Source organism: Gallus gallus, chromosome 2, assembly GCF_016699485.2.
Source record: "Gallus gallus isolate bGalGal1 chromosome 2, bGalGal1.mat.broiler.GRCg7b, whole genome shotgun sequence".
Taxonomy (NCBI): Eukaryota; Metazoa; Chordata; class Aves; order Galliformes; family Phasianidae; genus Gallus; species Gallus gallus.
The window spans coordinates 52248941-52261244 of NC_052533.1; the positions used below are offsets into that span (position 1 = coordinate 52248941).

Below are 12304 nucleotides of genomic sequence, written 5' to 3' on the forward strand. Positions count from 1 at the left end.
TGCGGAGAGAAAAGCCCCTGTTCGGAGGAAAGCAGCCGGCTGAAGTCGCTCTCTGCCGGCTACCGAATTGCCCGAATGCGCGGCTGTCGGCAGCAAGCGGCATTCGGGGACGCGACCGAACGCTTTGCCTAGCTGTTCTCCGCGACTGAGGATTTCTGCCGATAAGAGCGGACTCGGGCAGTTCCGTAGTTTCCTTTTGCAAGAGAAAATTTTTCGTCTTTAGGAAAAAAGTAATACTGTCGGGGAAAACAATGTTGTCTTCCCGAGAAGACCGTATTTTGGGGTAAGATCTAGCATTGCTGTGGGAACACTTACCTTTTGCTGGAATGTCATGTTGTGGTGGAAAAGAGTTGGAGAAAAGAAATTCTCGACTTTGCGAGGAAAAGCTTGATTTCTGAAGGGGAGTTGTAATGTTTTGGGTAGAAAATGTCACATTGGGGGAGGAAAAGTAGGTATTTCTAAGGACAGTGACATTTTCTGGGAGAAAACGTCTTCCTCTCGGGAGATGAAGTGGTATTTGCGGATACAATCTCCTACCCTTTGGAGAAGAGTTGTATTCTGGCAAGGAAAAGACATATTTTGGGAGAAAAGTGATAGCCTGTGGAGAAAATGGCATCGTTTTGAAGACCTGTGGGACAGAAAGCAACACCCCTTCCTTCCGCGTTTGCGCTCCGCAAGCCCCAGTCCTCCTGCTTTTTGCCCCGGCAAGCACCCTTCCGTCGCAATTTCGGCACAACAAGCATCCTGCCTTCCGCATTTTGGACCAGAAGGCCAGCAGCCTTTTGCCCTTGCACCCCGCCCGCCTCCTTCCTTCTGGTTTTCGGCACAGAAAAAAGAACTCTCCCTTCTGGGCTTCTGGCCTGCAAGCCCCCTTCCTTTAGGGTTTCACACCACGAAGACCCCTTCTTTCAGTCTTTCACACCAGCAGGCCACCACCAGCAGCCCAGGACTCCACCTTCCTTCTGCATTTTGGACTAGCAAAGTCCCATCCTACCGCGTTCTCTGTGCAGACAAGCTCACCCTTATCCACCCACTCCTCCCGTACCGTTTTCTCCCCTAAATATAATTCTGTCTCCCACGGAACAGCACTTGCGGAGCGCAATCGCAGAAGGAAGGGGTGTTGCTTTCTGTCCCACAGGTCTTCAAAACGATGCCATTTTCTGCCCCAAATATAATGTGCCCACTTTTCTCCCCAAAATATGGCTTTTCCTTGCCAAAATACAACTCTTCTCCAGGGGGTTGGAGATTGTATCCGCAAATGCCACCTCATCTCCCGAGAGTGAGACGTTTTCTCCCAGAGAATACCACCACCTCTCTCCCAGAAATAGGACGTTTTCTCCCCTGAAATGTCACTTTTCTCTCCAAATTAGGACATTCTCACCAAAATGCAACTTTTCCCTCCCAGCCGTCACCAAGCCTCCCCAAAATACCCCATTTCTCCAGAAATGTTCTGCTTTCTCCCCAAAATACCATTTTCTCCCCAGAGGTGACGTTTTCTCCTACAAAACAGCACTGTTCTTCTCAAAATGAAACACTTTCTCCCGCTTCATACCACTCCCAAGACTCGAAGGGAGCGTATAAACAGGAGGGGGAACGGTCGTTTACGAGGGTGTATAGCGATAGGACGAGGGGGAATGGGTTTCCACCGAGACGGGGGGCGTTCTGGTTACATAGTAGGAAGAAGTTTTTCACACAGAGGCCGGTGACGCACTGGAACAGGTTGCCCAAGGAGGTTGCGGCTGCCCCATCCTGGAAGCATTCGAGCCCAGGCTGGGTGTGGCTCTGGGCAGCCTGGACTAGTGGTTGGCATATTCCATGATATCAATAGAATATACGAATATGCTTCTCTCCGACAATGACGCATGTTCTACGCGAAGAAAAAAAAACGAATTTTTCTCCAAGAAATATGGCATCTCCAAAAACACAATGCCATTTTTCTCCCAAGCATACGACTTCGTCTCCCACAAAGTACCACTCCCCCAGGAAAAAAAATGACATTTTCTCCCCAAAATACCACTTCTTCTCCCCCACATAACGCAAAAGACAAAACATGCCACATTTTCGGGGGGGGAAAGTGGCATTTTGCGAGAGAAAATTTGAAATGCCTCGAGGAAAAAGTATACTGTGTTGGAGAATCTGTCATATTCTCTGGAGAAAACGCTGTATTTTGAGGAGCAAACGTCCTGTCTGGGGGAGAGGTTGTGGTATGTTGTGGGAGCCAATGTCATATTATTGGGCGAGAACTGTTTTCTTTTTTTTTAAAGGAAATGCCCTACTTTTGAAAGAAGGAATGCGATTTTTGAAGAGAAGGCGTACTATTTTGGGGAGGAAGTTGCTATTTTGCCGCAGAAAGATCCTGTTTTTTGTAGGCTATGGTATTTTTTGGAGAAAGTATAACATTTCTGGGGAGAAGAGTTATTTCTCTCGCCAAATACTACTCTCTCCCAGAGATACGGAAGTTTCTGCACAAGATGTTGTTTTCTCCAGGGAATACATTTCCTCCCGCATAATACCACCTTGTTCCGAAAATGCAGAACTTTCTCTTGAAAAATACCGCTTTTCTCCCGAAAAGATTTCATTGTCTCCCAAAAAATACCAGCTTTCTTTGAAAGGTATGACATTTTCTCCACCAAGTAACAATTTCTGCCCTAAAATATGGCGTTGTTTTTCCCCCAGAATACCACTTTGCACCCTAAAAGATGGCATTTTACTCTTCGTCTTGTGTTCACACAGAGATCACAACTGCTAGCGCTACTCAACGTGCCAGTCACCTCTTTGACGGAGAGTCTTCGTCCTCTCCTCCGTAACAGAAAGTCAGAGTGCAGCAATGGAGAAAGAGAGAGAAACGAACTCTCTCCAAATTAAGCGCCAGTGGCTCTGAATGGTGGCTCCAGGAGATGTGCTTTCGGCGAGAACGCAAGGTGATGGCAAAATCGCTCCTTTCGCGCTGCGGAGAAAAAGCCCCCTGTTCGGAGGAAAGCAGCCGGCTGAAGTCGCTCTCTGCCGGCTACCGAACTGCCCGAATGCGCGGCTGTCGGCAGCAAGCGGCATTCGGGGACGCGACCGAACGCTTTGCCTAGCTGTTCTCCGCGACTGAGGATTTCTGCCGATAAGAGCGGACTCGGGCGCAGTTCCGTAGTTTCCTTTTGCAAGAGAAAATTTTTCGTCTTTAGGGAAAAAAGTAATACTGTCGGGGAAAACAATGTTGTCTTCCCGAGAAGACCGTATTTTGGGGTAAGATCTAGCATTGCTGTGGGAAACACTTACCTTTTGCTGGAATGTCATGTTGTGGTGGGAAAAGAGTTGGAGAAAAAGAAATTCTCGACTTTGCGAGGAAAAGCTTGATTTCTGAAGGGGAGGAGTGTAATGTTTGGGTAGAAAATGTCACATTTGGGGGAGAAAAGTAGGTATTTCTAAGGACAGTGACATTTTCTGGGAGAAAAACGTCTTCCTCTCGGGAGATGAAGTGGTATTTGCGGATACAATCTCCTACCCTTTGGAGAAGAGTTGTATTCTGGCAAGGAAAAGACATATTTTGGGAGAAAAGTGATAGCCTGTGGAGAAAAATGGCATCGTTTTGAAGACCTGTGGGACAGAAAGCAACACCCCTTCCTTCCGCGTTTGCGCTCCGCAAGCCCCAGTCCTCTGCTTTTTGCCCCGGCAAGCACCCTTCCGTCGCAATTTCGGCACAACAAGCATCCGCCTTCCGCATTTTGGACCAGAAGGCCAGCAGCCTTTTGCCCTTGCACCCCGCCCGCCTCCTTCCTTTGGTTTTCGGCACAGAAAAGAACTCTCCCTTCTGGGCTTCTGCCTGCAAGCCCCCTTCCTTTAGGGTTTCACACCACGAAGACCCCTTCTTTCAGTCTTTCACACCAGCAGGCCACCACCAGCAGCCCAGGACTCACCTTCCTTCTGCATTTTGGACTAGCAAAGTCCATTCCTACCGCGTTCTCTGTGCAGACAAGCTCACCCTTATCCACCCACTCCTCCCGTACCGTTTTCTCCCCTAAATATAATTCTGTCTCCACGGAACAGCACTTGCGGAGCGCAATCGCAGAAGGAAGGGGTGTTGCTTTCTGTCCCACAGGTCTTCAAAACGATGCCATTTCTGCCCAAAATATAATGTGCCCACTTTTCTCCCCAAAATATGGCTTTTCCTTGCCAAAATACAACTCTTCTCCAGGGGGTGGAGATTGTATCCGCAAATGCCACCTCATCTCCCGAGAGTGAGACGTTTTCTCCCAGAGAATACCACCACCTCTCTCCCAGAAATAGGACGTTTCTCCCCTGAAATGTCACTTTCTCTCCAAATTAGGACATTCTCACCAAAATGCAAACTTTTCCCTCCCAGCCGTCACCAAGCCTCCCCAAAATACCCCATTTCTCCAGAAATGTTCTGCTTTTCTCCCCAAAATACCATTTTTCCCCCAGAGGTGACGTTTTCTCCTACAAAAACAGCACTGTTCTTCTCAAAATGAAACACTTTCTCCGCTTCATACCACTCCCAAGACTCGAAGGGAGCGTATAAACAGGAGGGGGAACGGTCGTTTACGAGGGTGTATAGCGATAGGACGAGGGGGAATGGGTTTCCACCGAGACGGGGGCGTTCTGGTTACATAGTAGGAAGAAGTTTTTCACACAGAGGCCGGTGACGCACTGGAACAGGTTGCCCAAGGGGTTGCGGCGCCCATCCCTGGAAGCATTCGAGCCCAGGCTGGGTGTGGCTCTGGGCAGCCTGGACTAGTGGTTGGCATATTCCATGATATCAATAGAATATACGAATATGCTTCTCTCCGACAATGACGCATGTTCTACGCGAAGAAAAAAACGAATTTTTCTCCAAGAAATATGGCATCTCCAACAACACAATGCCATTTTTCTCCCAAGCATACGACTTCGTCTCCCACAAAGTACCACTCCCCCAGGAAAAAAAATGACATTTTCTCCCCAAATACCACTTCTTCTTCCCCCACATAACGCAAAAGACAAAACATGCCACATTTTCGGGGGGAAGGAAGTGGCATTTTGCGAGAGAAAATTTGAAATGCCTCGAGGAAAAAGTATACTGTGTTGGAGAATCTGTCATATTCTCTGGAGAAACGCTGTATTTTGAGGAGCAAACGTCCTGTCTGGGGGAGAGGTTGTGGTATGTTGTGGGAGCCAATGTCATATTATTGGGCGAGAACTGTTTTCTTTTTTTTTTAAAGGAAAATGCCCTACTTTTGAAAGAAGGAATGCGATTTTGAAGAGAAGGCGTACTATTTTGGGGAGGAAGTGCTATTTTGCAGCAGAAAGATCCTGTTTTTTGTAGGCTATGGTATTTTTTGGAGAAAGTATAAACATTTCTGGGGAGAAGAGTTATTTCTCTCGCCAAATACTACTCTCTCCCAGAGATACGGAAGTTTCTGCACAAGATGTTGTTTTCTCCAGGGAATACATTTCCTCCCGCATAATACCACTCTTGTTCCGAAAATGCAGAACTTTCTCTTGAAAAATACCGCTTTTCTCCGAAAAGATTTCATTGTCTCCAAAAAATACCAGCTTTCTTTGAAAGGTATGACATTTTCTCCACCAAGTAACAATTTCTGCCCTAAAATATGGCGTTGTTTTTCCCCCAGAATACCACTTTGCACCCTAAAAGATGGCATTTTACTCTTCGTCTTGTGTTCACACAGAGATCACAACTGCTAGCGCTACTCAACGTGCCAGTCACCTCTTTGACGGAGAGTCTTCGTTCCTTCTCTCCTCCGTAACAGAAAGTCAGAGTGCAGCAATGGAGAAAGAGAGAAACGAACTCTCTCCAAATTAAGCGCCAGTGGCTCTGAATGGTGGCTCCAGGAGATGTGCTTTCGGCGGAGAGAACGCAAGGTGATGGCAAAATCGCTCCTTTCCGCGCTGCGGAGAAAAGCCCCCTGTTCGGAGGAAAGCAGCCGGCTGAAGTCGCTCTCTGCCGGCTACCGAACTGCCCGAATGCGCGGCTGTCGGCAGCAAGCGGCATTCGGGGACGCGAGACCGAACGCTTTGCCTAGCTGTTCTCCGCGACTGAGGATTTCTGCCGATAAGAGCGGACTCGGGCAGTTCCGTAGTTTCTTTTGCAAGAGAAAAATTTTTCGTCTTTAGGGAAAAAAGTAATACTGTCGGGGAAAACAATGTTGTCTTCCCGAGAAGACCGTATTTTGGGGTAAGATCTAGCATTGCTGTGGGAACACTTACCTTTGCTGGAATGTCATGTTGTGGTGGGAAAAGAGTTGGAGAAAAGAAATTCTCGACTTTGCGAGAAAAGCTTGATTTCTGAAGGGGAGTTGTAATGTTTGGGTAGAAAATGTCACATTTGGGAGAGTGAAAAGTAGGTATTTCTAAGGACAGTGACATTTTCTGGGAGAAAACGTCTTCCTCTCGGGAGATGAAGTGGTATTTGCGGATACAATCTCCTACCCTTTGGAGAAGAGTTGTATTCTGGCAAGGAAAAGACATATTTTGGGGAGAAAAGTGATAGCCTGTGGAGAAAATGGCATCGTTTTTGAAGACCTGTGGGACAGAAAGCAACACACCTTCTTCCGCGTTTGCGCCTCCGCAAGCCCCAGTCCTCCTGCTTTTTGCCCCGGCAAGCACCCTCCGTCGCAATTTCGGCACAACAAGCATCCTGCCTTCCGCATTTTGGACCAGAAGGCCAGCAGCCTTTTGCCCTTGCACCCCGCCCGCCTCCTTCTTCTGGTTTTCGGCACAGAAAAAGAACTCTCCCTTCTGGGCTCTGGCCTGCAAGCCCCCTTCCTTTAGGGTTTCACACCACGAAGACCCCTTCTTTCAGTCTTTCACACCAGCAGGCCACCACAGCAGCCCAGGACCCACCTTCCTTCTGCATTTTGGACTAGCAAAGTCCCATTCCTACCGCGTTCTCTGTGGCAGACAAGCTCACCTTATCCACCCACTCCTCCCGTACCGTTTTCTCCCTAAATATAATTCTGTCTCCACGGAACAGCACTTGCGGAGCGCAATCGCAGAAGGAAGGGGTGTTGCTTCTGTCCCACAGGTCTTCAAAACGATGCCATTTTCTGCCCAAATATAATGTGCCCACTTTTCTCCCCAAAATATGGCTTTTCCTTGCCAAAATACAACTCTTCTCCAGGGGGGTTAGGAGATTGTATCCGCAAATGCCACCTCATCTCCCGAGAGTGAGACGTTTTCTCCCAGAGAATACCACCACCTCTCTCCCAGAAATAGGACGTTTTCTCCCTGAAATGTCACTTTTCCTCCAAATTAGGACATTCTCACCAAAATGCAACTTTCCCTCCCAGCCCGTCACCAAGCCTCCCAAAAATACCCCATTTCTCCAGAAATGTTCTGCTTTCTCCCCAAAATACCATTTTCTCCCCCAGAGGTGACGTTTTCTCCTACAAAACAGCACTGTTCTTCTCAAAATGAAAACACTTTCTCCCGCTTCATACCACTCCCAAGACTCGAAGGGAGCGTATAAACAGGAGGGGGAACGGTCGGTTACGAGGGTGTTATAGCGATAGGACGAGGGGGAATGGGTTTCCACCGAGACGGGGGGCGTTCTGGTAAATAGTAGGAAGAAGTTTTTTCACACAGAGGCCGGTGACGCACTGGAAACAGGTTGCCCAAGGAGGTTGCGGCTGCCCCATCCCTGGAAGCATTCGAGCCCAGGCTGGGTGTGGCTCTGGGCAGGCCTGGACTAGTGGTTGGCATATTCCATGATATCAATAGAATATACGAATATGTTCTCTCCGACATGACGCATGTCTACGCGAAGAAAAAAAACGAATTTTTCTCCAAGAAATATGCATCTCCAACAACACAATGCCATTTTTCTCCCAAGTCATACGACTTCGTCTCCCACAAAGTACACTCCCCCAGGAAAAAAATGACATTTTTCTCCCAAAATACCACTTCTTCTCCCCCACATAACGCAAAAGGACAAACATGCCACACATTTCGGGGGAAAAGTGGCATTTTGCGAGAGAGAAAATTTGAAATGCCTCGAGGAAAAAGTATACTGTGTTGGAGAATCTGTCATATTCTCTGGAGAAACGCTGTATTTTGAGGAGCAAACGTCCTGTTGGGGGAGAGGTTGTGGTATGTGTGGGAGCCAATGTCATATTATTGGGCGAGAACTGTTTTCTTTTTTTTTAAAGGAAATGCCCTACTTTTGAAAGAAGGAATGCGATTTTGAAGAGAAGGCGTACTATTTTGGGGAGGAAGTTGCTATTTTGCCGCAGAAAGATCCTGTTTTTTGTAGGCTATGGTATTTTTGGAGAAAGTATAACATTTCTGGGGAGAAGAGTATCTCTCGCCAAATAATACTACTCTCTCCCACAGAGATACGGAAGTTTCTGCACAAGATGTTGTTTTCTCCAGGGAATACATTTCCTCCCGCATAATACCACTCTTGTTCCGAAAATGCAGAGAACTTTCTCTTGAAAAATACCGCTTTCTCCCGAAAAGATTTCATTGTCTCACAAAATACCAGCTTCTTTGAAAGGTATGACATTTTCTCCACCAAGTAACAATTTCTGCCCTAAAATATGGCGTTGTTTTCCCCAGAATACCACTTTGCACCCTAAAAGATGGCCATTTTACTCTTTGTCTTGTGTTCACACAGAGATCACAACTGCTAGCGCTACTCAACGTGCCAGTCACCTCTTTGACGGAGAGTCTTCGTTCCTTCTCTCCTCGTAACAGAAAGTCAGAGTGCAGCAATGGAGAAAGAGAGAGAAACGAACTCTCTCCAAATTAAGCGCCAGTGGCTCTGAATGGTGGCTCCAGGAGATGTGCTTTCGGCGAGAACGCAAGGTGATGGCAAAATCGCTCCTTCCGCGCTGCGGAGAAAAGCCCCCTGTTCGGAGGAAAGCAGCCGGCTGAAGTCGCTCTCTGCGGCTACCGAACTGACGAATGCGCGGCTGTCGGCAGCAAGCGGCATTCGGGGACGCGACCGAACGCTTTGCCTAGCTGTTCTCCGCGACTGAGGATTTCTGCCGATAAGAGCGGACTCGGGCAGTTCCGTAGTTTCCTTTTGCAAGAGAAAATTTCGTCTTTAGGAAAAAAGTAATACTGTCGGGGAAAACAATGTTGTCTTCCCGAGAAGACCGTATTTTGGGGTAAGATCTAGCATTGCTGTGGGAACACTTACTTTTGCTGGAATGTCATGTTGTGGTGGGAAAAGAGTTGGAGAAAGAAATTCTCGACTTTGCGAGAAAAGCTTGATTTCTGAGGGGAGTTGTAATGTTTTGGGTAGAAAATGTCACATTTGGGGAGGGAAAAGTAGGTATTTCTAAGGACAGTGACATTTTCTGGGGGAAAACGTCTTCCTCTCGGGAGATGAAGTGGTATTTGCGGATACAATCTCCTACCTTGGAGAAGAGTTGTATTCTGGCAAGGAAAAGACATATTTTGGGGAGAAAAGTGATAGCCTGTGGAGAAAATGGCATCGTTTTGAAGACCTGTGGGACAGAAAGCAACACCCCTTCCTTCCGCGGTGCGCTCCGCAAGCCCCAGTCCTCCTGCTTTTTGCCCGGCAAGCACCCTTCCGTCGCAATTTCGGCACAACAAGCATCCTGCCTTCCGCATTTTGGACCAGAAGGCCAGCAGCCTTTTGCCCTTGCACCCGCCGCCTCCTTCCTTCTGGTTTTCGGCACAGAAAAGAACTCTCCCTTCTGGGCTTCTGGCCTGCAAGCCCCCTTCCTTTAGGGTTTCACACCACGAAGACCCCTTCTTTCAGTCTTTCACACCAGCAGGCCACCACCAGCAGCCCAGGACTCCACCTTCCTTCTGCATTTTGGACTAGCAAGTCCCTTCCTACCGCGTTCTCTGTGCAGACAAGCTCACCTTATCCACCCACTCCTCCCGTACCGTTTTATCCCTAAATATAATTCTGTCTCCACGGAACAGCACTTGCGGAGCGCAATCGCAGAAGGAAGGGTGTTGCTTTCGTCCCACAGGTCTTCAAAACGATGCCATTTTCTGCCCCAATATAATGTGCCCACTTTTCTCCCCAAAATATGGCTTTTCCTTGCCAAAATACAACTCTTCTCCAGGGGGTTGGAGATTGTATCCGCAAATGCCACCTCATACTCCCGAGAGTGAGACGTTTTCTCCCAAGAGAATACCACCACCTCTCTCCCAGAAATAGGACGTTTCTCCCCTGAAATGTCACTTTTCTCTCCAAATTAGGACCATTCTCACCAAAATGCAACTTTTCCCTCCCAGCCGTCACCAAGCCTCCCCAAAATACCCCATTTCTCCAGAAATGCGTTCTGCTTTCTCCCCAAAATACATTTTCCCCCAGAGGTGACGTTTTCTCCTACAAAACAGCACTGTTCTTCTCAAAATGAAACACTTTCTCCCGCTTCATACACTCCCAAGACTCGAAGGGAGCGTATAAACAGGAGGGGGATACGGTCGTTACGAGGGTGTATAGCGATAGGACGAGGGGAATGGGTTCCACCGAGACGGGGGGCGTTCTGGTTACATAGTAGGAAGAAGTTTTCACACAGAGGCCGGGTGTGACGCACTGGAACAGGTTGCCAAGGAGGTTGCGGCTGCCCCATCCCGGAAGCATTCGAGCCCAGGCTGGGTGTGGCTCTGGGCAGCCTGGACTAGTGGTTTGCATATTCCATGATATCAAATAGAATATACGAATATGCTCTCTCCGACAAATGACGCATTTCTGTACGCGAAGAAAAAAAACGAATTTTTCTCAAGAAATATGGCATCTCCAAACAAAACAATGCCATTTTTCTCCCAAGCATACGACTTCGTCTCCCACAAAGTACCACTCCCCCAGGAAAAAAAAATGACATTTTTCTCCCAAAATACCACTTATCTCCACCCATATAACGCAAAAGAAAAACAGCCACATTTCGGGGGGAAAGTGGCATTTTGCGAGAGAAAAAATTGAAATGCCTCGAGGAAAAAGTATACTGTTGGAGAATCTGTCATATTCTCTGGAGAAACGCTGTATTTTGAGGAGCAAAGTCCTGTCTGGGGGAGAGGTTGTGGTATGTTGTGGGAGCCAATGTCATATTATTGGGCGAGAACTTTTCTTTTTTTTTAAAGGAAATGCCCTACTTTTGAAGAAGGAATGCGATTTTTTGAAGAGAAGGCGTACTATTTGGGGAGGAAAGTTGCTATTTTGCCGAGAAAGATCTGTTTTTTGTAGGCTATGGTATTTTTTGGAGAAAGTATAACATTTCTGGGGAGAAGAGTATTTCTCTCGCAAATACACTCTCTCCCAGAGATACGGAAGTTTCTGCACAAGATGTTGTTTTCTCCAGGGAATACATTTTCCTCCCGCCATAATACCACTCTTGTTCGAAAATGCAGAACTTTCTCTTGAAAAATACCGCTTTTCTCCCGAAAAGATTTCATTGTCTCCAAAAAATACCAGCTTTCTTTGAAAGGTATGACATTTTCTCCACCAAGTAACAATTTCTGCCCTAAAATATGGCGTTGTTTTTTCCCCAGAATACCCACTTTGCACCCTAAAATGATGGCATTTTACTCTTCGTCTTGTGTTCACACAGAGATCACAACTGCTAGCGCTACTCAACGTGCCAAGTCACCTCCTTTGACGGAGAGTCTTCGTTCCTTCTCTCCTCCGTAACAGAAAGTCAGAGTGCAGCAATGGAGAAAGAGAGAGAAACGAAACTCTCTCCAAATTAAGCGCCAGTGGCTCTGAATGGTGGCTCCAGGAGATGTGCTTTCGGCGAGAACGCAAGGTGATGGCAAAATCGCTCCTTTCCGCGCTGCGGAGAAAAGCCCCCTGTTCGGAGGAAAGCAGCCGGCTGAAGTCGCTCTCTGCCGGCTACCGAACTGCCCGAATGCCGCGGCTGTCGGCAGCAAGCGGCATTCGGGGGACGCGACGAACGCTTGCTAGCTGTTCTCCGCGGACTGAGGATTTCTGCGATAAGAGCGGACTGGGGCAGTTCCGTAGTTTCCTTTTGCAATGAGAAAATTTTTCGTCTTAGAAAAAAGTAATACTGTCGGGGAAAACAATGTTGTCTTCCCGAGAAGACCGTATTTTGGGGTAAGATCTAGCATTGCTGTCGGGAACACTTACCTTTGCTGGAATGTCATGTTGTGGTGGGAAAAGAGTTGGAGAAAAGAAATTCTAGACTTTGCGAGAAAAGCTTGATTTCTGAAGGGGAGTTGTAATGTTTTGGGTAGAAAATGTCACATTTGGGGGCGAAAAGTAGGTATTTCTAAGGACAGTGACATTTTCTGGGAGAAAACGTCTTCCTTGGGAGTGAAGTGGTATTTGCGGATACAATCTCCTACCCTTTGGAGA

General features: G+C 47.5%; 1 long non-coding RNA gene across 1 annotated transcript in view; it reads left to right on the top strand.

The window, feature by feature from the left end:
• The first annotated feature begins 11984 nt into the window (after positions 1 to 11984).
• The window catches only part of LOC121109815, a 16199-nt gene continuing 15879 nt past the window's right edge, over positions 11985 to 12304 (top strand). Inside the window, exon 1 of the long non-coding RNA XR_005857920.1 lies at positions 11985 to 12043. This is a non-coding gene — a long non-coding RNA (uncharacterized LOC121109815). The remainder of the gene's footprint in view (positions 12044 to 12304) is intronic.